A 25,176-nucleotide genomic window follows, 5' to 3' on the forward strand; every position below is an offset into this window, starting at 1 on the left:
CATGGTACCAGGCAGAGACTAAGTCCTCAAAATTAGCTATTTTATTTTATACATATCTGGTTAAACATGATATGTCATATTTGTTATAGGCATGCATATATAGTTATATATATTAGCGTTTATACTCACATGAATTTTTCTGCCTATCATCACATCACTTACAAATGACTGGACAAATTTTTAAGCTGGGATGGTTAGTTTCAACATCTTTGAAATTCACTTTTGAGGGCCTCTGAGAATAAGAGTTGACTCATTGGAAAAGACCCTGATGCTGGGAGGGATTGGGGGCAGGAGGAGAAGGGGATGACAGAGGATGAGATGGCTGGATAGCATCACTGACTCGATGGACATGAGTCTGAGTGAACTCGGGAGTTGGTGATGGACAGGGAGGCCTGGTGTGCTGCGATTCATGGGGTCGCAAAGAGTCAGACACGACTGAGCGACTGAACTGAACTGAGAATAAATACCCCAAAGAGCTAGGTGAAATTGTGGCACAGTGAGTGACAGGCCTCCCTGGCTGCTGGTTTTGCCAACACAGGTCCATAAAGTCAAAGCTATAGTTTTTCCAGTAGTCATGTACCGATGTGAGAGTTGGACCATAAAGAAGGCTGAGCGCTGAAGAAATGATGCTTTTGAATTGTGCTGCTGGAGAAGACTCTTGAGAGACCCTTGGACTGCAAGAAGATCCAACCAGTCAATCCTAAAGGGAATCAACCCTGAGTATTTGTTGGAGGAACTGATATAAGTTGAAGCTCCAATCCTTTGGCTACCTGATGCAAAGAGCCAACTCATGGGAAAAGACCCCGATGCTGGGAAAGATTGAGGGCAGGAGAAGAGGGCAACAGATGAGATGATTAGATAGCATCACTGACTCAATGGACATGAGTTTGAGCAAACGCTGGGAGATAGTGAAGGACAGGGAAGCCTGATGTGCTGGAGCCCATGGGGTCACAGAGTTGGACATGACTGAGTGACTGAACAACAAAGAAAGGTGAGGACAAAGAAAAATATCAAATATGAGAAATATGTCAAACAGGAGCGCAAGCCCAGAGCAGTGGGGCAGATCCTCTAACTGCAGGTGTTGTGTAACATAAATGCTTCTTCTTGGATGGCTCTGAGCTCCTGGGAAAGGATCAGCAGAGGTTAACTGAGGGAACCATGTGCTCCGAGTAGTACCTGGTACCCATCTTGTGAATAACATAGACCCAGGAGAGGAGGCTGAAAGTGCTTTACCTGGAGTCATGGATGAGTCAGGAAGGTCTCATGGAGAAGATGGAGGGCCATTTTGCCTTAAAGATAACATAGTGGAGTTGAGTGATGATGATCAGTGAAATGGAAAAGTCAGCCTCTGGGGGTTGAGATTAGAGTTGGGGTTGGGGATGAGGTCAGAGTAGACACTGGGCTGGGAATCAACAGACCAGGAGTTTGGGTGGCAGAACACGTCAGACGTAAGGAAGCAGTGAGCCCTACCCCGCACCAACCCTCCCCAACCCTCCCCCCGCCGCGAGCAATGCTCAACTGCCCACTGTGTGGGAGCAGTCCCGTTCACGTTTTGTTGAGAAAACCATGGATTCCTTCTTGCAAACAGGACTGACAGATGCTGGGCGTGGAACTGCTTAATGAGTTTGAGTTTTGAATTTCATCCAAGGCTTTGACACTGTGCTACCCAAAGCAGACAGCTCTTTGAATTCATTATGTGTTGGTTGAATGCCAATATTTTCCCCACCAAAGACTCCTTCAAATACTTTCCCACAGTAAACTACATGTTTCAGAAGATCTTCCAATGCAGTGTATTTATTGAATTATTGTTTTTGTTGTTTTTATTTGAAGTGAGTAGCTCACTAAGTGGAGGAGATAGAATTCCGGACAAGCAAATGGACTCTATTAATCAGAAAACATAGGCTATCCTTGCCAATCTTTTTGAAATGGTAAAAATAGCTCAAGTATTTTATTACTTCCTTCATGATAACTAAATTGGGAAACATTAATAAAGAAAAGCAGACACAGAGTTTAATCTTTGTATTTCTATCTGCTGATGCAGATGGATATATACATTTTGTGGGTATAAAGAAATGGAGAAAGATATCTGTGATGGTTAGCTATGTCCACTTGGCTCTAGGACCCAGAGATTTAACCAAGCCTAGTCTGGGTGTTGCTATGAAGGTATTTTGTACATCTGGTTAGCATCTCCAATCCATTGACTTTAAATCAAGGAAATTCCCCTTGAACTGTGGGTGAGTCTCATCCAACCTGTTGAAGACTGTGAGAGTGAAAACTGAGATTTCCCTGAGAAGGAAAACTTCTGCCTACAGACTATAGCATTAACTTTTGTTAGAGTTTCCAGCCTGCTGGCCTGTACCTTATGCACATTTTAAGATCCATGAAGTCCATATGTATTTTGGACTCATGAGGCAATTACTTAAGTTTTCTTTCTCTCTCTCTGTCCACATACATACAACACACACACAATCAGTTCTCTTTCTCTGCACAGTGCTGACTGGGACAATGGTCCTGACCAATAAACAAAGTTGGGCTCATTTAGAACAGTGGTACACATGCTCTAAATATGCTAATGTTCAAACATCTTATAAGCATGAAATACAGGTTCTTGGCAGGGAGTAGGGGGTAGTAGAGTGAGCCTCTGGGTCATTGCAGGATAGTTGCAGGACTGTGTGCAACCAACCTCATCATTAGACCTAATTAAAAAAAAATCCTGTGTATCTCATTTATCTGTTACATGGCCAATTATTTATTGAGTGCTTATTCTGGGGTTCATATAAATACTCGGGTTTACCCCATCTTGTGGGCCTCCCTGATGGCTCAGAGGTAAAGAATCCACCTGCTAATGCAGCAGATGTGGGTTTGGTCCCTGGGTCAGGAAGATCCCCTGGAAAAGGGAATGGCAACCCACTCCAGCATTCTTGCCTGGGAAATCCCATGGACAGAGGAGCCTGGCGGGCTACAGTCCATGGCGTCGTGAAAGAGTGGGGCATGACTTAGTGACTAAACAACAATGACTGCAAGCTCCATCCTGCAGACAGAATGAAGGACTCCCTGGGAGTCTGTATCCCATACATCACAGCGCTGTGACCAAAATAGCAGGCTATGCTGCTCACGTCCCATTACTCAATGAGATGCAGAGCCTTTGTGCTCTCATTCTGCTTTGCAAACAAACATTTTGTCCTACCCAGACACCAGCAAGCCTGTCTGCATCCACCTAAAGACAAGATAGACTACCAAGAAGACTTCCAAAAATGCTGACCAGGAAAACAGCATATGTGCTATTTCAAAAATAATAATAAATCATCAGTTGATTGAAAATGTAATATTCAGAATAATAGAATAGCTAGGAATTTGACCAAGCATGAACAAGCCAAAGGCTCCTAATGCACTGTGAATTAATCATCAATCCATTTATTGGTGGAAGACAACCTCAACCCATACATCAAAGGAAGGGCAGAATGGTCTCAGAAAGCCTTAGCTAATCAGAATAAGTAAATCCATTTCAAGGTGACATTCAATTTTATGGGGAAAAAAATTACATTCTCCTGGGTGCTTGGGATCCCAGGATATTTCTAGTTCAGTATCTATACAAAGGAGGCATGCAAACCCATGGTTCGCTAAATGAAATAGAAATTTTGGTTAAAGTTCTTAACTGCTGTGCAAATTTACTTTTTGGTTCTCGACTATCTTCCAGATAGAGCCTTCTTTGAGATCATGAAGGGCACGATATAGGCAAATTTGCCATGAACATATTCACCTTCTGGGGACTTCCCTGGTGGTACAGTGGTTTAGACTCCATGCTTCCAATGCAGCAGGCGTGGGTTCGATCCCTGGCCAGGGAAATAGGATTCCACATGTCACACACACACACACACACACACACACACACACACACACACACAAAATACAGCTCCCAGAAGATCTGTTCAATGATTCACTCACCAAACATATAAACAAGGACTTCCCTAGTGGTTCAGTGGTTAGGGCTCTGCTTCCACTGAAGGCGGCATGAGTTTGATCCCTGGTTGAGGAACTGAGATCCTGCATGCCACATGGCCAATAATTAAAATGCTATAAAAATTAAAAAAAAAATTCAAGGTCTCCTGAGAGCACGAGTGTTGAAATGCATCCTGATGTAATCCAGATTTTCTCGAATGTTTATTGAATATTCTCTAGATGTTTATCATGCACCTTCATGTGTAAGCACCACTGTAGTAAATGCTGGGGTTATAAAGTTAAACCGGGGGCCTTCGCTCAAAGTCTGGTGAGTTAAGACTCTACGCTTCCACTGCAGGGGGTGGGAGTTCGACCCCTGGTAAGGGAACTAGGATCCCTCATGCCTCACAGTGTTGTCAACAATTTTGTTCTGAATTCAACTGGGGAGATCTCTAGTCTTGAAGGAAAGACAGAAAAGGAAGTATTTCATATAGTCATGGAAGCAAGAACCTGAGGGACCATTTGTGCCCTGAGGGTGGAGAGTCAAAGAGAGAGGGAGAAATAGTAACTGTTAATTCCAGTTCCGCCCATTAAAGGGATTTGCAATGATGCTTGTCAGTGAGTGGTGGATTAGAGGGCTGGAGTGGTGAAGGAGCTGAGTGTATTTCTGTGGTGGAGCCTGTCTCACGGAAACATGAGGACAAGAGAAAAGAAAGCACTCCAACAGTGAGGATCTGGGTAGACCTAAGAGAAGGCAAGGGGGCTCCCCTGGTGACGTGGTGGCAAAGAATCCACCTGCCATGCCGGAGACCCAGGTTCAATCCCTGGGTCAGGAAGATCCCCTGGAGGAGGTCATGGCAACCCACTCCAGGATTCTTGCCTGTAGAATTCCATGGACAGAGGAGCCTGGTGGGCTATATAGTCCATGGGGTCTCAAAGAGTTGGACACGACTGAGCGGCAAACACACTTTAAGAGCAGGCAAGAGTCAAGCACTCTTCAGGACTCCCTATCTTCTGTCTCTCTCCTCTTCCTGTCTCAGCTCTGGGCTGTCTGTGCAGGAGCCTCATTCTCTCCTCCGCTGCCGCAACTCCATGCAGCTGGGCAAGATGGCTGCCAGCAGTTCTAGGGGAGCATCATTCCAGCCTTGTAGCTCCTCCCCAAAGGAGAAATTGGTGCCGTGATCAGAAAACTAGAGAAAGATATTGGAAGGTGAACAACAATAACAACAAATCAAATAGAAACAAATCTCTGCCTCATTAGAGAACCAGACTTACTGAGATGTAGAGATATTAAGATGCTTGACTCTTGGTTTCTCTTCAATAGTCCTTGAAGTCAGGCTTCCTAACATGGAACAGGTAGAGTCCTGAGGTTAACTAAGCTGCCCCCAAAAGGAAGTGAGTGGCTCCAGACCTCCAGGTCCCTTCCCTGCTGTTCAAGAGCCAAGAGGACCAATATCTTGACCCAAACTATTACCCACTAGTCAGGATATTACTTTTTGCCTTTAAGACTTTAAAGAAGGAAAACACTGGGCCAATAATGGTCACTTGTTCCTTAGTTCCTTAACTTCAACATCATGATGTAGAGATAGTTGAAAGGCATCAAGGAACGGGGAAGAGTAACACCTCCTTGGAGGACAGAGGCTTCCTCCTGGTTCAGGGCAGAAAGCAAGAGACTTGCTTCTTGTAGTGGTGTTTTCTGGAAACCAAGGGCAAATGCTAGGCTGGATTCTTGAGCAAACACTCTGGGAAAAGCCAGAGGAACATGTTCCACGTTCCATGACCCAAGCACCTTGAAGTGAGAGGCAGGTAGGTGAAGGTAGGCAACTTGGCAGGATGAGGTTAACTACCAGTGTGTCCTGGAAACAGAAGGCAGCAGTCCAATTATTATCAGCAGCAGAGATTTCTGTCTGAGCCTAGACTTTAATATGTGTTTAAAACTATGTCCTAGGGGCAAGCTAAATGTATTGGAAAGGCTGGAAATAGAGTGGATGCATGGTACATTTTTGTAAAAATAAATTAAACACTTTAAACAAGTTATTTTACTTTCAGTTCAGTTCAGTTCAGTCTCTCAGTCGTTTCTGACTCTTTGCGACCCCATGGACTGCAGAATGCCAGGCCTCTCTGTCCATCACCAATTCCCCGAGCTTACTCAAACTCATGTCCATTGAGTCGGTGATGCCATGTAGCCATCTCATCCTCTGTCGTCCCCTTCTCCTCCTGCCTTCAATCTTTCCCAGCATCAGGGTCTTTTCCAATGAATTAGTTCTTCACATCAGGTGACCAAAGTATTGGAGCTTCAGCTTCAGCATCAGTCCTTCCACTGAATATTCAGGACTGATTTCCTTTAGGATTGACTGGTTGGATCTCCTTGCAGTCCAAGGGACCCTCAAGAGTCTTCTCCAACACCACAGTTCAAAAGCATCAATTCTTTAATGCTCAGCTTTCTTTATGGTCCAACTCTCACATCTGTACGTGACTATTGGACCTTTGTTGGCAAAGTAATGTCTCTGCTTTTGAATATGCTGTCTAGGTTGGTCATAGCTTTTCTTCCAAGAAGCAAGCGTCTTTTAATTTCATGGCTGCAGTCACCATCTGCAGTAATTTTGGAGCCCCCCAAAATAAAATCTGTTACTGTTTCCATTGTTTCCCCACCTATTTGCCATGAAGTGATGGGACCGGATGCTGTAATCTTAGTTTTCTGAATGTTGAGTTTTAAGCTAGATTTTTCACTCTCTTCTTTCACTTTCATCAAGAGGCTCTTTAGTTCTTCTCTGCTTTCTGCCATAAGGGTGGTGTCATCTGCATATCTGAAGTTATTGTTATTTCTCCTGGCAATCTTGATTCCAAGCTTGTGCTTCATCCAGCCCAGCATTTCTCGTGATGTACTCTGCATATAAGTTAAATAGGCAGGGTGACAATATACAGGCTTGACATACTCTTCCCGATTTGGAACCAGTCTGTTGTTCCATGTCCAGTTCTAACTGTTGCTTCTTGACCTGCATACAGATTTCTCAAGAGGCAGGTAAGGTAGTCTGGTATTCCCACCTCTTTAAGAATTTTTCACAGTTTGTTGTGATCCATACAATGTTGCTTTTGAATTGATGCTTTTGAACTGTGGTGTTGGAGAACATTCTTGAGAGTCCCTTGGATTGCAAGGAGATCCAACCAGTCAATCCTAAAGGAAATCAGTCCTGAATATTCAGTGGAAGGACTGATGCTGAAGCTGAAGCTCCAATACTTTGACCACCTGATGTGAAGAACTGACTCATTCGAAAAGACCCTGATGCTGGGAAGATTGAAGATGGGAGGAGAAGGGAACAACAGAGGATGAGATGGTCGCATGGCATCACTGACCTGATGGACATGAATTTGAGTAAGCTCCGGGAGTTGATAACGCACAGGGAAATCTGGCGTTCTGCAGTCTGTGGGGTCACAAAGAGTCAGACATGACGGAGCGACTGAACTGAACTGAACTGAACTGAACTGAACTGAACACAGTCAAAGCTTTGGCATAGTCAATAAAGCAGATGTAGATGTTTTTCTGGAACTCTCTTGCTTTTTTAATGATCCAACGGATGTTGGCAATTTGATCTCTGGTTCCTCTGCCTTTTCTAAATCCAGCTTAAACACCTGGAAGTTCACAGTTCACATACTGTTGAAGCCTGGCTAGGAGAATTTTGAGCATTACTTGGCTAGCATGTGAGATGAGTGCAATTGTGTGGTAGTTTGAGCATTCTTTGGCATTGCCTTTCTTTGGGGTTGGAATGAAAACTGACCTTTTCCAGTCCTGTGGCCACTGCTGAGTTCTCCAAATTTGCTGGCATATTGAGTGGAATACTTTCACAGCATCATCTTTTAGGATTTGAAATAGTTCAACTGGAATTCTATCACCTCCTCTAGCTTTGTTCGTAGTGACGCTTCCTAAGGCCCACTTGCCTTTGCATTCCAAGATGTCTGGCTCTAGATTAGTGATCACTTCATCATGATTATCTGGGTTGTGAAGATCTTTTTTGTACAGTTCTTCCATGTATTCTTGCCACCTCTTCTTAATATCTTCTGCTTCTGTTAGGTCCATACCATTTCTGTCCTTTATTGTGCCCATCATTGCATGAAATATTCCCTTGGTATCTCTAATTTTCTTGAAGAGATCTCGACTTCCCCATCCTATTGTTTCCCTCTATTTTTTTGCTTTGATCACTGAGGAAGGCTTTCTTATCTCTCCATGCTATTCTTTGGAACTCTGCATTCAAATTTTCCTTTATAAACCTCTTTTCCTCTGCCCTCTCCCCTCCTCTCCCACAGAACTCCCTGTCCCTTCTCTCTGCTCTTCTCTTCTGTTCTCTCCTTTTCTCTTCCCTTCTCCTCTTCTCTCCTCTCTTCTCTCTTCCCTTCTCTTCTTTCTCTCTCTCTCACACACAAAATTAATGCATGCTGTGTTTCCATTGCTGCAGTGGAGATTCTGGGGGTGCTGGCTAAGACTCACTAACAAAGTACATCCAGATAGAAGATAACAAGAGCTAGAAAGAATCTTAGTAACTGCCTACACCAGTCCTTTCAATTTACAGAGAAGAAAACCAAGACCCAGGAAGGAAGATAACCTGCCCACTTCCCTAACCTGAGAGGCAGAGCTGGGTCTCTAAGATTTCCAGATCAGTGCATGGTGCTGTTCCTCCCCCCCCACCCCCAGGTGTGTAATTCTTTCCAAGTCTAGAAAGTGGAGGCAGGATGTGAACCAGAGCCTGTCCAATGTGGAAGGAGGAGGCATGCTGGGGATCAGATCCTGACTACACTAGCTGCGTGAACCTTGGGCAAGCTACTTTAGTTCTCTGAGCTCAATTTCCCCTAATATAAGAGATGAATTTATAGTATTATTGTGAGGATTGAATTACTTCAAGTAAAATCTAACATTATGTTAATAGAATGATAGTATACAAAAAATAAATCTCAATTATGAATATAGAGGCAAGAATTTGAAATAGATTATTAGGGAATAGAATCTAGCACGTGTCAAAATAAGACTATATGATGATCAAGCCTGGTATATTGTAGGAATGAAAGGGTGGTTCAGTGTCAGGAAACAACACATAATCCTTTACATCAAAAATTAGACTAAAAAAAAGATCATATCAGTAGATACTGAAAATGGCATTTTGCAGTTGAGATAAGAATTACATTTCTAGTACAGTGCTTGACACACAGTTTCTCAAGCGATGGTAGCTTTTGTTAAGAATCATGGGATCATGATTAATCAGCACCAGCTGGGTTATACAAAGACTTTGACTTTTATGAAGATAGCAGTTATTTCTTGGAGTATTTCCTGAGCTAGATTTCAAATATAAGCCAATCTACTTACCATGTTGAGAAAATAAACATGCTGATTTTATTAGGTTCATCTGATCCCCACACCACCTGCTCTTCAAGCCCAAAGCTATTTTTAATCTCTGTGGGACAGTGTTCCTCCATCTTTAAAGCAGAAATGATAATGTATCTCCATTATAGGTTTGTGGGAATCAAATGAGACAATCAGTGCACAGACTGGGCAGATTGCCTCCATGAGGCAATCACTAAAATGTGCCCATGTCCCCTGGGAGTGGCCTTTAGTTTCAGCCTAATTTCCCTAAATAGTCATGTGAATGCCTGGGTGGCAGATCTGTAATTCAGGTGAAAATGAAAAGGCAGACAAGTTTCTTTGGTGGGAATTACTGTGACCTACACTATCTATAGCTCTGGTGAGACTGTCAGGTCAAATCCAAGGCAAAAGACATTTACGGGCATCTTGAGAGCAATCATGCAAGGAGAAGAAATACTAAAAGCGGAATATGCTGAAAGAGAGTTTCAGGGAAACAGCAAGAAAAGACTTTGGCTTGGATTAGACTCGTGGGAAAGACTTCAGAAATTATCATTTAAAAGTCATGTCTCCTCCAGAGTGTATAACCTCAGTACTTTGCAAAGAAATAGTTAGTTTCTTACTTATTTAAAAAACTTGGAATATTTTAATACTTACAGAAAAGTAGCAAGAACAGTGTAAAGAATGCCCACGTTGCCTCATGCGAGGAATCCACTCATGTTTCATCAAATGCCTTGTAACAAAGGAATCCAGTTTAGAATCGTGGTCACCCTTAGTCCTCACGTGTCTTTTGTCTCCTTCAAGGTGGAACACTTCCTCAAATTCACCTTGACATTCATGACTTCAGCATGTGCTTTTCTCTTTAAATATGACATTTAAAAATTCCAATTCACAGCAGCGATAATTCCCTTAGGAATAAAACTTGTTAGTAATGAGGTAGATGCCGGCCAAGTGCAAAGTCCTTTGTGAAGTTTGACAGTGGAAAATGTACTTGCAGTATCTAGTGTTTTCTTATGATTCCTTGATTCCTTTTGGAGGATGACATTTATTTTTTAAAAGAAAACCCACTTTTTAAACACTACAGAACATTTATTTTGTAAAATGTCCTTTAATTTGTGTTTGTCTGAAGTATCCTGACGATTGTATTCAGCCTATGCCTTTTTGGCAGGAATTGCACAGAAGTGACTCTCTGATCTTGCTGCATGTCGTCAAATGGCATGCAGTGCTGCGTTTAACCATTCCTGATGGTGTTGACTTTGATCACTCCATCAAGGTTCTGGGCTTGTCCACTGTAAAGTTACCCTTTCTCCCTATGTAGTTAATAAGCATTTTTGCGGGGGGATGTTTCAAGACTAATATCTTCTTCCTCATTCGGTTTCACCTGCCTTACTGTTAGCCCACATTGATGGTTCTTGCCTGAATTAATATTTTACCGTGTGTGTGTGAGCTCAGTCATGGCCAACCCTTTGCCACCCCCATGGACTGAAGCTCACCAGGCTCCTCTGTCTATAGAGTTTTCCAGGCAAGAATACTGAAGTGAGTTGCCATTTCCTTCTCCAGGGATCTTCCCGACCCAGGAATTGAACCCGTACCTCTAAAGTCTCCTGCCCTGGCAGGCAGGTTCTTTACCACTAGCCCCACCTGGGAAGCCCTGATTTTTACCATCACAGTTGCCAAATGGTGTCCTTTTAATTCCATCTTTTCATCTACATTTATTAGTTGCTATTTTGTTGCGAGGAAGAGATTTTACGTTTTCCCTCTTTATTTATTGATGTATTTTTATCAAGGTGAGGATATGAGTTCTTAATTTATTCAGTGGCACCCAATCCATTAGTATCCTTATTTATTTTGTTACTCAAACTGTCCTCAATTTGGCCAGTGGGAATGCCTTCCGGCTTGACCCTGTGTTCTTCTGATGTGTCCCCATCATTCTTTGAGGACTTTGAGCATTTTCTAGTACACAATATTCCAGGCTTGTCTTATACATCTTCTGACTCAGCCCTGAGATGAACCATTTTTTTCTGAGAAGCCCTGGGTCCATTTAATGAAGAATGTTATTTCGAGACTAAGATCTGGATGCTAGGTACAGTTGTTGTAATTTGGCTGTTATTACTTCCAGAGTCTTTCAGTCTCTAATTCAGTGGCTCATTTTAACTTTCTCTTTTTCTATATTTGTGACTCCCTTCTATAATAGTGAGAAGCCTGGTTCCCATTATCCTCAAATATTTGCGGATTCATCTACTTCTTCCCATATCTAACCAACCTCCCAATCTTGCTGGGCTGATAGCCTGCTGGGCTGTTTTCTCACTTGAATCTCAATCCCTTGGGGCCTTCCTCCTCATCCTAGCCTGCCAAATGGATTTTGAACTGAATTATTCAGGAAGGAAGGAAGAGAGAAGAGAAGCCAAATAAATACAAATATATATATATATATATATTTTTAATAATTTCTAGTTTGATTCTGGATATGGGAAGATGGGGATGCTCATGAATAGTCAGAAGTATGAGTGTATGTGTGTGTGTATATATATATATATATATATATATATAAAAGAAAGTTGAATTTTTTTAAATTAAATTAAATTTATTTATTATTTTTGGCTTTGCTGAAACTTCGTTGTTGTGCACAGGCTTTCTCAAATTGCATGGGCTTCTCACTGCGGTGGCTTCTCTTGTTGCAGAGCATGGGCTCCAGAGCACACACTCAGTCACTGTGGTCTTAGTTGCCCCAGGGCATGTGGGATCTTCCCCAACTAGGGATTGATCCCATGTCCTCTACATCAGCTGGCAGATTTTTAACCACTGAACCACCAGAGAAGTCCAGAAGTGTGTATCTGTACAATGTTTCTGTTTTAAATATGATGCTCAGTTCCTCTTTATTCAATATAGCCAATCAGACACACACATGCAAAATCATACCCTTTGACCTAGAAATTTCACTTCTGAGAAATTATCCTATTTCATTGGACAAATATAATAGACAGTAGTAGTATTTGTTGCAACATTGCACATAATAGCAGAAACCTAAAAATGTGAATGTCAAATAAATTATAGTTTTTATCAACAGAATGCACCAGACAAATGTTGTATAGATCTATGTCCTTTGTCATAGGAAATGGCAATAATATATTGTCATGCGAGAAACTGAATTAAAAGGAACAAATATCATACATTCTCTTTGAATACACATACACTCTTCATGGGGGAGAATCTCAAAGGCACTTCATACGACAGTGGGTTTTCTCTAGTTGTGGACTGTTAGATTGTTGTACTGTTTTATTTAAAATTTTTTGATTAGTGTAAATTCAACAGTGAACATATGTTATGAAATAAGAAAAAAGACAAAAAAATAATCACAAAACCTAAAACTTGATATTTTATCTGGGGACTTCCTTAATGGTCCAGTGGTTAAGAATCTGTGTTTCCATTACAGGGGGAACACGTTTGATTCCTGATCAGGGAACAAAGATCCTGCATGCTGTGCGATGTGGGCAAGAATTAAAATAAAATAAGGTAAAATAAAATAAAAACATGCCTTTCCCCCAAGTGAATAAGGTCAATAGATAATTGCCAGAGATTAGAATAAAAAAATTTTTTTAAAAATTTTGTCTGAAAAATTGGCATGCACTCCATAAACTTGTACCAAATCCACACCACCATCCCACTATCCACCAGCGGGCAGCAATCACAATTGCCGGGCTTACTGCACAAACATGGAGTGAGAATCACGGAAATAATAGAACATTGTACGATAAAAAATGTGACGTGCTATCAAGGTTGTTACTGTTGTAACTGCTGTTGTTACTATTATTATTTTGATTGGTATTGGTTTCAGTTCTTTGTTTTCTAAATTCAGAGGGGAAAATACTAGCCTTTTTTTGGCTGTTTGGAATCCAGAGAGGAGCCGTTTAGAAAGGCACCTTCTCTGAAGGAGCTTAGAATCCAGTGGAGATAAGTTCCCAACTCTTTTACATCAGTCAACACACAGGACCAGGCTACAACCCAGGGCAAGACAGGAGATTGAGTCCACTTTTGCCAGCAATCCAAGACCAGAGAGATTCGTGTGGGCTGGGGAGGCGGGGAAGGTCTCAGGGCACAGTAGCCTATTCTTGGTAGACTCTGTGAATTGTTAATTGCTTTCCAAGTGCTGTGACTGGACTTGTTCACACCTTAGGATGAGTATGAAGTGCAAGTTTAGAAATGAATTAGAAGGATAAAAATGATGCTGAGAATAAAATCCACTTCGTTCATATTTTCAGAGATCCTGCAGAGTTTAACATGCCCTGAAACTCATTTTATCGAAGACAATGATAGCCCCAAGACAGATATATGAAAGGGGGGGTCAGGATGTGTCATCTTCTCTGGCTCCCATCCTGGCATCAGGGAAGGAAAAATATCAACCTTGTGCATGCCGGCCCAACCTAAAGGCAAGGGTTTAGTCTCTTTTGCTTATTGATGGATTCCAAGTGTCCAGAACAGTGCCAGGCACACAGTAGGAGCTCAATAAATACTCACTGGATAAATGAATGAACCCTCATTTTTACTTTCAATATGCAAAGTATTATAGTTAGATTTCTTTTTCAAACAGGTGGTCCACTATTGGACACTAGGAATTAAGAGTGTGCTTGACTTTGCTTTCAAACTCAGAAGCCAGATTCCACCAGTGCTTGTCCAAGAAACCACCTGAGATCGCAGTGTACAGCCTCAGAGAAACATTAGGCATTTGGCCTGTCTTTTAGGAATCGGATTTTCAAATGCCTTAATTTCCTGACAATTCTTTCCCTTTAGAAAGACTAACTGACTTTCAAGCAGAGCTTCTAATATCTTTTCACAAAAACCCTGGGGGCTGAGGCCAGTTCCAGGCCACATAAATGTTCCAATTTTTCTATCTGTTTTTATCTTTTTCTAAATGGTTATTTATTTATTCCACAAAGAGCTGACTCACTGGAAAAGACCCTGATGCTGGGAAAGATTGAGGGCAGGAGGAGAAGGGGACAACAGAGGGTGAGATTGTTGGATAACATCACTGACTCAGTGGTCATGAGTTTGAGTAAACTCTGGGAGATAGTGAAGGACAGGGAAACTTAGTGAGCTACAGCCCATGTGGTAGCGAAGAGTCGGACGCAACTGAGCATGCATGCATGCTTTAGGTCACCATCAGGAATCACTTTAGTAGAAGAGAATTTACCTGCTTTATTTGAAGGTTAAGACTATTTCTGGAGTTTAGGTTATCTTACCTTCCCAAAAGCTTAATGGTAGAGATTTAATTACAAAACAGACAATTATGTAAATGACTGAGAACAATCACAGAGAACCATAATCTGCCATCTCCATGATCATAGATTTCCATCCTTTGGGTAACCTCCAGTCGTTTCAGCTCTGTTCCATGCCCTGTAGTAAATTGTTCTTCAGTGACCCCAATGGGATGGTTTCTTAAAATGGATGGTGTTTATCCAGATGAGTTATGTCATTTGGATTCTTCTTCTTCTTTTTTTTTTTTGCTTTTTATTTATTATTATTATTTTTTTACTTTACAATACTGTATTGGTTTTGCCATACATTGACATAAATCCACCACGGGTATACATGAGTTCCCAATTCTGAACCCCTCTCCCACCACCCTCCCCATATCATCTCTCTGGGTCATCCCAGTGCACCAGCTCCAAGCATCCTGTATCCTGTATCGAACCTAGACTGGCGATTCGTGTCTTACATGATGGTATACATGTTTCAATGCCATTCTCCCAAATCATCCCACCTTCTCCCTCTCCCACAGAGTCCAAAAGTCTGTTCTATACATCTGTGTCTCTTTTGCTGTCTCACGAATGTAGACTCCCAGATGAACAATCTGTGGTTGCATTATAGGTCATATTGCTTCGGGTCTCTTTACAACTCTGATGAGCACGAGCATTTCTTAGTCTAAGCCAAGAATGCTCAGTGTTTTTGTCACGACTGTAATTCTGAAAAGGTATCGACCGGGTTTAGGAATGCAGTACATACAGGTTCAACCAAGTATTGATTACCTCCTAACAGGTAGTAATGAGTGCATTAAACACTGGAGAGCTCAGCTGAGTCAAACAGATAAAAATACTGGTAGCAGATGGTGTCTGTGACACACTGAAGCCTAGGGTAATCTTGGTGCCATCAGCCAGCTTTTGTGGCTCTTTGTCAGCGAAGTGGCTTCAGGCTGCCAGAGACTACTTGGCCTCTGTTCTGCAAAGACCAGAAGTTTCTGGGAATATATATTGCCCAGGGGCAGCTTTTGACCAGTGAAAAGGAGTACATCAAGGCTGTATATTGTCACCCTCCTGATTTGACTTATATGCAGAGTACATCATAAGAAACGCTGGGCTGGAAGAAGCACGGGCTGGAAGAAGCACAAGCTGGAATCAAGATTTCCAGGAGAAATATCAATAACCTCAGATATGCAGATGATACCACCTTTATGGCAGAAAGTGAAGAGGAACTAAAAAGCCTCTTGATAAAAGTGAAAGTGGAGAGTGAAAAAGTTGGCTTAAAGCTCAACATCAGAAAACGAAGATCATGGCATCCGGTCCCATGACTTCATGGCAAATAGATGGGGAAACAGTGGAAACAGTGTCAGACTTTATTTTTTGTGCTCCAAAAGCACTGCAGATGGTGATTGCAGCCATGAAATTAAAAGACGCTTACTCCTTGGAAAGAAAGTTATGACCAACCTAGATAGCATATTCAAAAGCGCAGATATTACTTTGCCGACTAAGGTCCTTCTAGTCAAGGCTTATGGTTTTTCCTGTGGTCATGTATGGATGTGAGAGTTGGACTGTGAAGAAAGCTGAGCACTGAAGAATTGAGGCTTTTGAACTGTGGTGTTGGAGAAGACTCTTGAGAGTCCCTTGGACTGCAAAGAGATCCAACCAGTCCATCCTAAAGGAGATCAGTCCTGGGTGTTCACTGGAAGGACTGATGCTGAGGCTGAAACTCCAATACTTTGACTACCTGATATGAAGAGCTGACTCATTAGAAAAGACCCTGATGGTGGGAGGGATTGGGGGCAGGAGGAGAAGGGACGACAGAGGATGAGATGGCTGAATGGCATCACCTACTCGATGCACGTGAGTTTGGGTGGACTCTGGGAGTTGGTGATGGACAGGGAGGCCTGGTGTGCTGCAATTCATGGGGTCGCAAGGAGTCAGACACGACTGAGTGACTGAACTGAACTGAAGAAGGTGGAGGATAAATAATCCAGCCCCCTTGTCCTCTGACTGGGACAACTCAGGTGTAACCCATGCTGTCTCCCCTGTAACATTGACACTGACTTCCTCACATTGCTAGATATTGACTCCTTGCTAAACTTCCTTCTCTTCCCTTTTCCGCACTCTCAAGCCCCTTTTGTTTTGTTTTGTTTTTTTCCTTTTCTGGAAATACTTCCTAATAAACCAATTTCAGAAGAATCTTTGCATCAGGGTCTGCTTCTGGGGAGTCCAACTTATGACAATATTGTAATCGAGCTGCAGCATGCGTGCTCACTCATGTCCACCTCTTTGTGACCCCATGGACTGTAGCCCACCAGGCTCCTCTGTTCATGGGATTTTCCCAACAAGAATACTGGAGTGGCTTGCCATGCCCTCCTTCAAGGGAGCTTCCCAACCCAGGGATCAAACTCCCCTCTCCTGGGTCTCCTGAATTGGTAGGTGGGGTGTTTTTCTTTTTTTAAACCACTGGACTGGATACATGGTCCTACAAAATTGACTGCTAGTTGCCTATCATTGATCCAAGTGGGCCTTCAATAGAAATTTGTAAGATCTGTACAGCTGACTCAACAGATCGATAGATGCTAAAGCTACCGCTACCTGGGACTTCGCTGGTGGGCCAGTGGTTAAGGCTTCACCTTCCAGTGCAGGGGGTGCAGGTTCGATCCCTGGCTGAAAGCTAAGATCCCACTTGCCTCATGACCAAACAGAAAACAGAAGCAATATTGTAACAAATCCAATCAAAACTTAAAAATAAAGCTTTCACTACCCAAATGCTGAAGAAGGCTTTCTTATCTCTTCTTGCTCGATAAAGGACAGAAATGGTATGGACCTAACAGAAGCAGAAGATATTAAGAAGAAGTGGGAAGAATACATGGAAGAACTGTACAAAAAAGATCTTCACAACCCAGATAATCATGATGATGTGATCACTAATCTAGAGCCAGACATCTTGGAATGTGAAGTCAAGTGGGCCTTAGAAAGCATCACTGTGAACAAAGCTAGTGGAGGTGATGGAATTCCAGTTGAGCTGTTTCAAATCCTGAAAGATGATGCTGTGAAAGTGCTGCACTCAATATGCCAGCAAACCTGGAGAACTCAGCAGTGGCCACAGGACTGGAAAAGGTCAGTTTTCATTCCAATCCCAAAGAAAGGCAATGCCAAAGAATGCTCAAACTACCGCACAATTGCACTCATCTCACATGCTAGTAAAGTAATGCTCAAAATTCTCCAAGCCAGGCTTCAGCAATATGTGAACCGTGAACTCTCTGATGTTCAACCTGGTTTTAGAAAAGGCAGAGGAACCAGAGATCAAATTGCCAGCATCCACTGGATCATGGAAAAAGCAAGAGAGTTCCAGAAAAACATCTACTTCTGCTTTATTGACTATGCCAAAGCCTTTGACAGTGTGGATCACAATAAACTGTGCAAAATTCTGAAAGAGATGGGAATACCAGACCACCTAACCTGCCTCTTGAGAAATCTGTATGCAGGTCAGGAAGCAACAGTTAGAACTGGACATGGAACAACAGACTGGTGGTTCTAAATAGAAAAAGGAGTATGTCAAGGCTGTATATTATCACCCTGCTTATTTAACTTATATGCAGAATACACCATGAGAAATGCTAGACTGGAAGAAACAAGCTGGAATCAAGATTGCGGGGAGAAGTATCAATAACCTCAGATATGCAGATGACACCACCCTTATGGCAGAAAGTGAAGAGGAACTAAAGAGCCTCTTGATGAAAATGAAAGAGGAGGGTGAAAAAGTTGGCTTAAAGCTCAACATTCAGAAAACGAAGATCATGGCATCTGGTCCCATCACTTCATGGGAAATAGATGGGGAAACAGTAGAAACAGTGTCAGACTTTATTTTTTGGGCTCCAAAATCACTGCAGATGGTGACTGCAGCCATGAAATTAAAAGACGCTTACTCTTTGGAAGAAAAGTTATGACCAACCTAGATAGTATTTTTAAAAGCAGAGACATTACTTTGCCGACTAAGGTCCATCTAGTAAAGGCTATAGTTTTTCCTGTGGTCATTTATGGATGTGAGAGTTGGACTGTGAAGAAAGCTGAGCACCGAAGAATTGATGCTTTTGAACTGTGGTGTTGGAGAAGACTCTTTAGAGTCCCTTGGACTGTGGGGTGATCCAACCAGTCCGTTCTGAAGATCAACCCTGGGATTTCTTTGGAAGGAATGATGCTAAAGCTGAAGCTCCAGTACTCTGGCCACCTCATGAGAAGAACTGACTTGTTGGAAAAGACTCTGATGCTGGGAGGGATTGGGGGCAGGAGGAGAAGGGGACGACCGAGGATGAGATGGCTGGATGGCATCATGGACTCGATGGACTTGAGTCTGAGTGAACTCCAGGAGATGGTGATGGACAGGGAGGCCTGGTGTGCTGTGATCCATGGGGTCGCAAAGAGTCGGAGTCGACTGAGCGACTGAACTGAACTGAACTGAACTGAACCCAAATGCTCTTTCCTCATTTTCACCTCTTAATATCACCCCCTCAGATTCATCTTCCCTGAACACTGGGTCTAAAACAGACCCTCATAGCTACATTATCTCCATTTTGGCACCTTATTGGTTTCATTTGTGGCACTTGCCACAGTCTGTAATTATCACATGCCTTTGTTTCTTCTTTGATTTTGCCTCTCTTCACCCCTAGACTATAAGTCCCATCAGGTCAGGGTCCATGTCTAACTTCCTTGGGTCTGCTCTGAGGTAAGCTCAGCGCTTAGCAACAGTTTATCGAATGAATGGAAACCACTCCAGTATTCCCCACATTGTGTCCACCAAGACTGACCTTTGCTCAGGTTGCAGACTGGTTGTGTATGTTCAGGACTTCCAAGAAATTAGAGGTCGACTCTACAGAAATTCTGGAATACCCACCTGTCCCCAGTAAGGAAAACAGATGAAGCACATGTATTTATAGGGATTGTTCAGCCTGGGACTCACCAGGCAGTAAACAGATTGTGCCTGACAAGTCTTCGTGAAGGGTGTGGAAGTTTTGAAGTGTTGCTGGCATTGATTTGCTTCTTGGAAAACACAAGTCCTCTTTTCCCCCGAGCTCTTCTGATGACTGTGCCTCGTGTTTCTGAATCAGATTCTCTCAAGCAACACTTATGCCAGGAGGGGCAATTTTTTTGTGGGCTGTCCATGAATACTTTGGGGGGAAGTTAGGACCTCTCCGAAGTTGTGAAGATGACTTCTGAAATCTTCCACGCACTTAGACAGAAGGACTATAGCAGAACTTCTCAAAGTGGGCCCCGTAGAACACAACTGCTGTAGTATATTAAGAGGCGTGCACAGAAATGAAAGCTTATGTGGATGGCAAAATATTGGGCTGGCCAGAAAGTTTGGGTTTTCCTGTAAGTTGTTGTTCAGTCGCTCAGTTGTGTCTGACACTTTGTGACCCCATGGACTGCAGCATGCCAGGCTTCCCTTTCCTTCACCGTCTCCCAGAACTTGCTCAAACTCATATCCGTTGAGTCGGTGATGCCATCCAGCCATCTCATCCTCTGTCACCCCCTTCTCCTCCTGCCCTCAATCTTTCCCAGCATCATGGTCTTTTACAATGAGTCAGCTCTTCGAGTCAGGTGGCCAAAGTACTGGAGCTTCAGCATCAGTCCCGTAAGATGTAATGGAAAAACTCAAATGAACTTTTTGGCCAACCTGTATATTGTGGAAAGAGCCTTTAATATGCTCGTATATGTTGTTTGTGACTGTGAAACTCATGTGACCATAGCAGATTTTCTCCAGGAATTATCACATATGCAGTGCTGCATGAGGCATGGTCCAGGTCTTCGTGGCTGTGTTTCCCCATGCTTCTGATCTGCAGGAAGTCCTCATCTTCTTCCACACAGACCACCTCTAGAGCCTTTTCTACGATTCTCTATTTTTGAATCTTACACCCTTTCTCAAATCAGGGTATCTATCTGTCTCTAAACATTCTTCCAACTTGATCAGTGGTTCTGGTTTGCAAACCGTTGCAAAACTTAATGGCTTTCAACAGCAGCCATCATTTCTATGGCTCATAATCTTCCATTTGGGCAGCACCTAGCAGGGAAGGCTCATCTCTGTGCCCTGAAGCCTCTACTGGGAGGTTCTGCTGGAGGATCTGCTTTTGAGATCAGTTTACTCACATGTTCGAAAGTTGGTGCTGGCTGGTGGCTGAGACCTCAGCCAGGGCTAGCAGGAGGAATACCCATAAGCGGCCTCTCCCTGTGGTTGCTTGGTTTCTTCACAGTATGCCCAGTGGAGTCTAAGACTGAGTGTTCAGAGACACAGGAAGTGAAGTCTGGACTTCTTAAGGCCTGAGCCGGGACACAACTCAGTTTCAAGTCCTTGGTGTTCTACTACTCAGATGTCACAAAACTCAGATCCTTTGATAGATGAAAGGGCTGACAGGGATTTGGGGTGTGTGTGTGTGTTTAGATGCCTGCAGCAGCTCTGTGACGGCTTCCCTGGGGGCTCAGTGGTAAAGAATCCGCCTGGTAATGCAGAAGACTGGAGTTCGATCCCTGGGTCAGAAAGTTCTCCTGGAGAATGGAATGGCTACCCACTCCAGCATTCTTGCTTGGGGAATTCATGGACAGAGGAACCTGGTGGGCTACAGTCCGTGGGGGTCACAAAGAGTCGGACACGACCGAGGGACTAAACGACAACAGCAGCTCTGTGAATTTGCTCTTCTAATTCTGCATCTGATGTGATTTCTCTCCCACCCCTATTCTGCCACCTAGAAAACTACTGACTCTCCAAGGCTCAGCTCCACTTCCTCTGTAGAAGTGCTCTTGTGAATTCTTCATTAGCATGGTGTTTTTATTGCTAGTCTCATATTTATCGCATGTTAACATTGTCTTAGAGGGAGATAGGATATTCTTTGCATGTGTGCTGGGTTGCTTCAGTCGAGTCCAACCCTTTGTGGCCTCATGGACTGTAGCCCACCAGACTCCCCCATCCATGGGATTCTCCAGGCAAGAATACTGGAGTGGGTTGCCGTGCCCTCCTCTAGGGGATCTTCCTGACCCAGGGATCGAACCCTTGTCTCTTACGCCTCCTGCATTGGTAGACAGGTTCTTTACCACGAGCGCCACCTGGGAAGCCCTCAATAAGATATCCTGTTCATCCTTTATTCTAGTTCCTGGCATAAGGCCTGTGATGAATTAATTAATTTTCCCAATAAACTGTTAGCCTAACAGCTACCATTTCATAAATGTTTTCTATTTAATAGGCGCTAAAATACGTCCTTTACAAATATTATCTTATTGAATCCTCACAATTGGGAAACCGTAATTATTTCTATTGTACAAATGAAGAAACTAAATCATAGTAAAATTTCCAATGCCCCACAGACTGTAAATGGCAGAACCAGGATTCAAGTTCAAGTTCAAAGTCCATGTTCATAAATAATATGTTCTTATTTGAATGCCTGAATAGTGAGTCAGTTAAAGTAGCCACTTGCATCTACTCAGCATTGAAAAAACCAAACAATGCTCTCAAATAGTTGATCTGCAGACTCCACTGCAGTGTTTTAGGATAATTACATTTCATTCCTATAAACCACTATCTATTGTTCTAAAGGATCAAAATAGTTAAGGAACTATTATGTGGAAAGGAGACTGGGGCTTGTTTTTGTAGCTCAAGATGGCAAAATTAGAAGTAATAAAAGGAAGATATGAAAAAGAGGCAGATTTTTTTCAAGTATTAAGACTGATCATAGATGGAATGCATTGATGTGGAGGTGCTGAGTTCCCCATCATGGCAGGGATCCAAGAATATTGTGCCTGATTACTGGGTTGTTTCAGAGACATGGACTGGGTATCTGTAATGGATATGCTGTTTTTGGTCCTCCTTATCCCTTCACCCTTCTCCTGGGAATTATATCAGAATTTTCCTTTGACACATACTCTCTGCCTCAGTTTCAACTAATGTGTTTTAGGTCAAGTTTAGGTGGAGTCAAATCTATCCCTGCTCCTAGAGTGATCAACTGACAGGCCTCTACAATCAAAGTTTTTGCATATTTCTTGCCATACTGATTACTTTAGTGATGAGTAATGATGAAGTCACATTGTAGGCGGATTCTTTACCAGCTGAGCCACCAGGGAAGCCCAGTGATGAAGTCATAGCCGCTGATCCATTCAACCATTTATTCAAAAATATGTAGATTAAACTTTTATTTCAAATTATGAAGGATTCCTCCCACCCTCCTTCCAATGAGTATTTATCTCAAAAAAAAAAAAAAAGAAAACATCATGAAGGATTCACCTTATAAGAATTGTCCTCCCATGGCAAACAACTATAAACTAAGCTAAAACATCTAAAACAACGATCTTCAGACATTCTTTTTAAACATTTTTATTTATTATCTTTAAATTTTTGTCTGTGCTGCTTCTTCATTGCTGTGGGGGCTGTCTCTGGTTGCAGCGAGTGGGGGCTTCTCTCTAGTTGCGGTGTGCAGGCTTCTCACTGTAGCGGCTTCTCTTGTTGCAGAGCATGGGCTTTAGGGCACATAGAATTCAGTAGTTGTGGCACGTGGGCTCAGTAGTTGTGGCTCCCAGGCTCTAGAGCGCAGGCTCAATAGTTGTGGTGCATGGGCTTAGTTGCTTTGCAGCACATGGGATCTTCCTGGATCAAACATGTGTCTCCTGCATTGGCAGGGGGATTCTTTCTTTACCAGTGAGCCCCCAGGGAAGTCCCAGACATTCTGTTTATGCAGTACAGGGATGTCATCTCTGAGAGACAGAAAATGAAAGAGGAGAGCTGTATGACTGGTCCAGATAACTGGTTGGAGGCAGTTTCCAGGACACCATCCAGGAAAAGAGAGATGGTGAAGAGAAGACTGCAATCTTGCTGAGTTGAGAAGGCTTAGGTTGGAATCTGAGGATGCCAAGTCAGCTAAAATTTGTGTGACAGATTTCTGGAGAGGAGGAGCCTGTGCAAAGAAAGAGTTCCAGAAATCTGCCCAAGAGTTCCCTTCTCTTTGGCTGAAAACCTATCTAGGCATGTATAAGATGAAACTCTGCACCGTTAAGCTTGTTCTGCAGATTTGCTTCTGGTATTGACTATGTCTTTTAAAGTTTATCAGTTTTAAAATGCATCAGCCAGGGATTTATTTCAGTGGTTCCCTGTTTCAATGTTTCTTTGCCATAGCTGGATAGTGATTAATCTCAGTAAGGACAGTAGTGGCTCACTAGCTTTGCAGTTGGTATATTCAAAATTCAATATTGCCAATGTTATTTATTATTATAATATTTAATATTAGTTTTATGTGAAATAATATTAACAATATAACAGAGGGAATGCCAACAGCAACAAAAAAGAAAGCAACAAGAAAACAACAATGAAAGATGTGAAAACATTTTCTCCTAAAATGTTACCCAGTGATGTAACAAAGATTGCAACTTCTAACAGTTTGTTGGAAGACAGTTCTCCAAGGGTCTCTCATATTTCTTATATGTCTTGCAAGCAGAGGCACTGATTGTTTTTATTCTGGACTAGCTTTTCAAGGATGTCTTTATTTTATTTTAATTAAAAAAATTTTTTTTGGCCGTGCCACACAGTGTGTGGGATCTTAGTTCCCCAAATTCGGATTGTGCCCCTTTGCCCTGAAAGTATTTAATCTTAACCACTGGACCCCCAGGGAAGTCCCCCAAGGATGTTTGTAAAGCAAACAGACTTGGCTGGTAGAGCATCTCCTGGGACAAAGGACAGGTGCATTTTCAGCCTTGGATGATGGAGACAATGTCTTCCTCTGAAGCATAGCAAGTGTCCTCACCTGTCTTGTCCCCACTGGACTGTGAGCTCCTAGAAGCCAGATTCTGTCTTCTGCATCTTGACATCTTCAGTGCTCATCTTAGGGACCTTAACAAGGTAAGTCTTCAGTCTGTTTGCTTAACAATAAGCAAATCAGGCCAGGGACTTGTCTAGCTGTCTGTTCTCCCTGAAAACAGAAGGAGTAAAAACCCAGGTACTTTTATTGATACTGTACATATGTTAATTCTCTTAATCCTTATGGTACCTTAATAAGGTACAAACAATTATTGTTTTTCATTATCAAGATAGGCAGTAGAGTGGATTTGCCTGGTGGTCCAGTAGCTAAAATTTCGCCTTCTAATGCAGGGAGTACGGGTTTGATCCCTGGCTGGGGACCTGAGATCCCATATGCCTTGCGGCCAAAAAAGCAAAATATAAAACAGAAGCAATATTGTAACAGATTCAATCAAGACTTTAAAAATGATCCACATTAAAAAAAAAAAAACAGATGGGCCGTAGAGGACGTGGACGTGTTATGTATATGGAATCTGGAGCCAGACTGCCTGGATTTGGATTCTTGCTCTGTTACTTCAAGCTGTGTGACTGAGGCAAGTGGCTTAACCTCACCAAGCTCCTAGCTTCCTATCTGAAAAACAGGCATCATGAGAATAATATTGGATTGTTGGGAGAGTTCAGTGAATGAAACTAATGCAAATGTTTGGCACACAGACTTGCACAAGTGTGAGCAGACAGAACACACTCATATAGGCTTTATATGTTAGACAGCTGAGACCTAGGAGAGGTGAACCACTTGCCCAATGCCGCAAGGCAAAAAGTGGTGTAACCAGGATTTGGACAACGATAGACTGATTCTGTGATGCTGAATGATTTGCCTT

This window comes from Capra hircus, chromosome 14, assembly GCF_001704415.2.
Source record: "Capra hircus breed San Clemente chromosome 14, ASM170441v1, whole genome shotgun sequence".
Lineage (NCBI taxonomy): Eukaryota > Metazoa > Chordata > Mammalia > Artiodactyla > Bovidae > Capra > Capra hircus.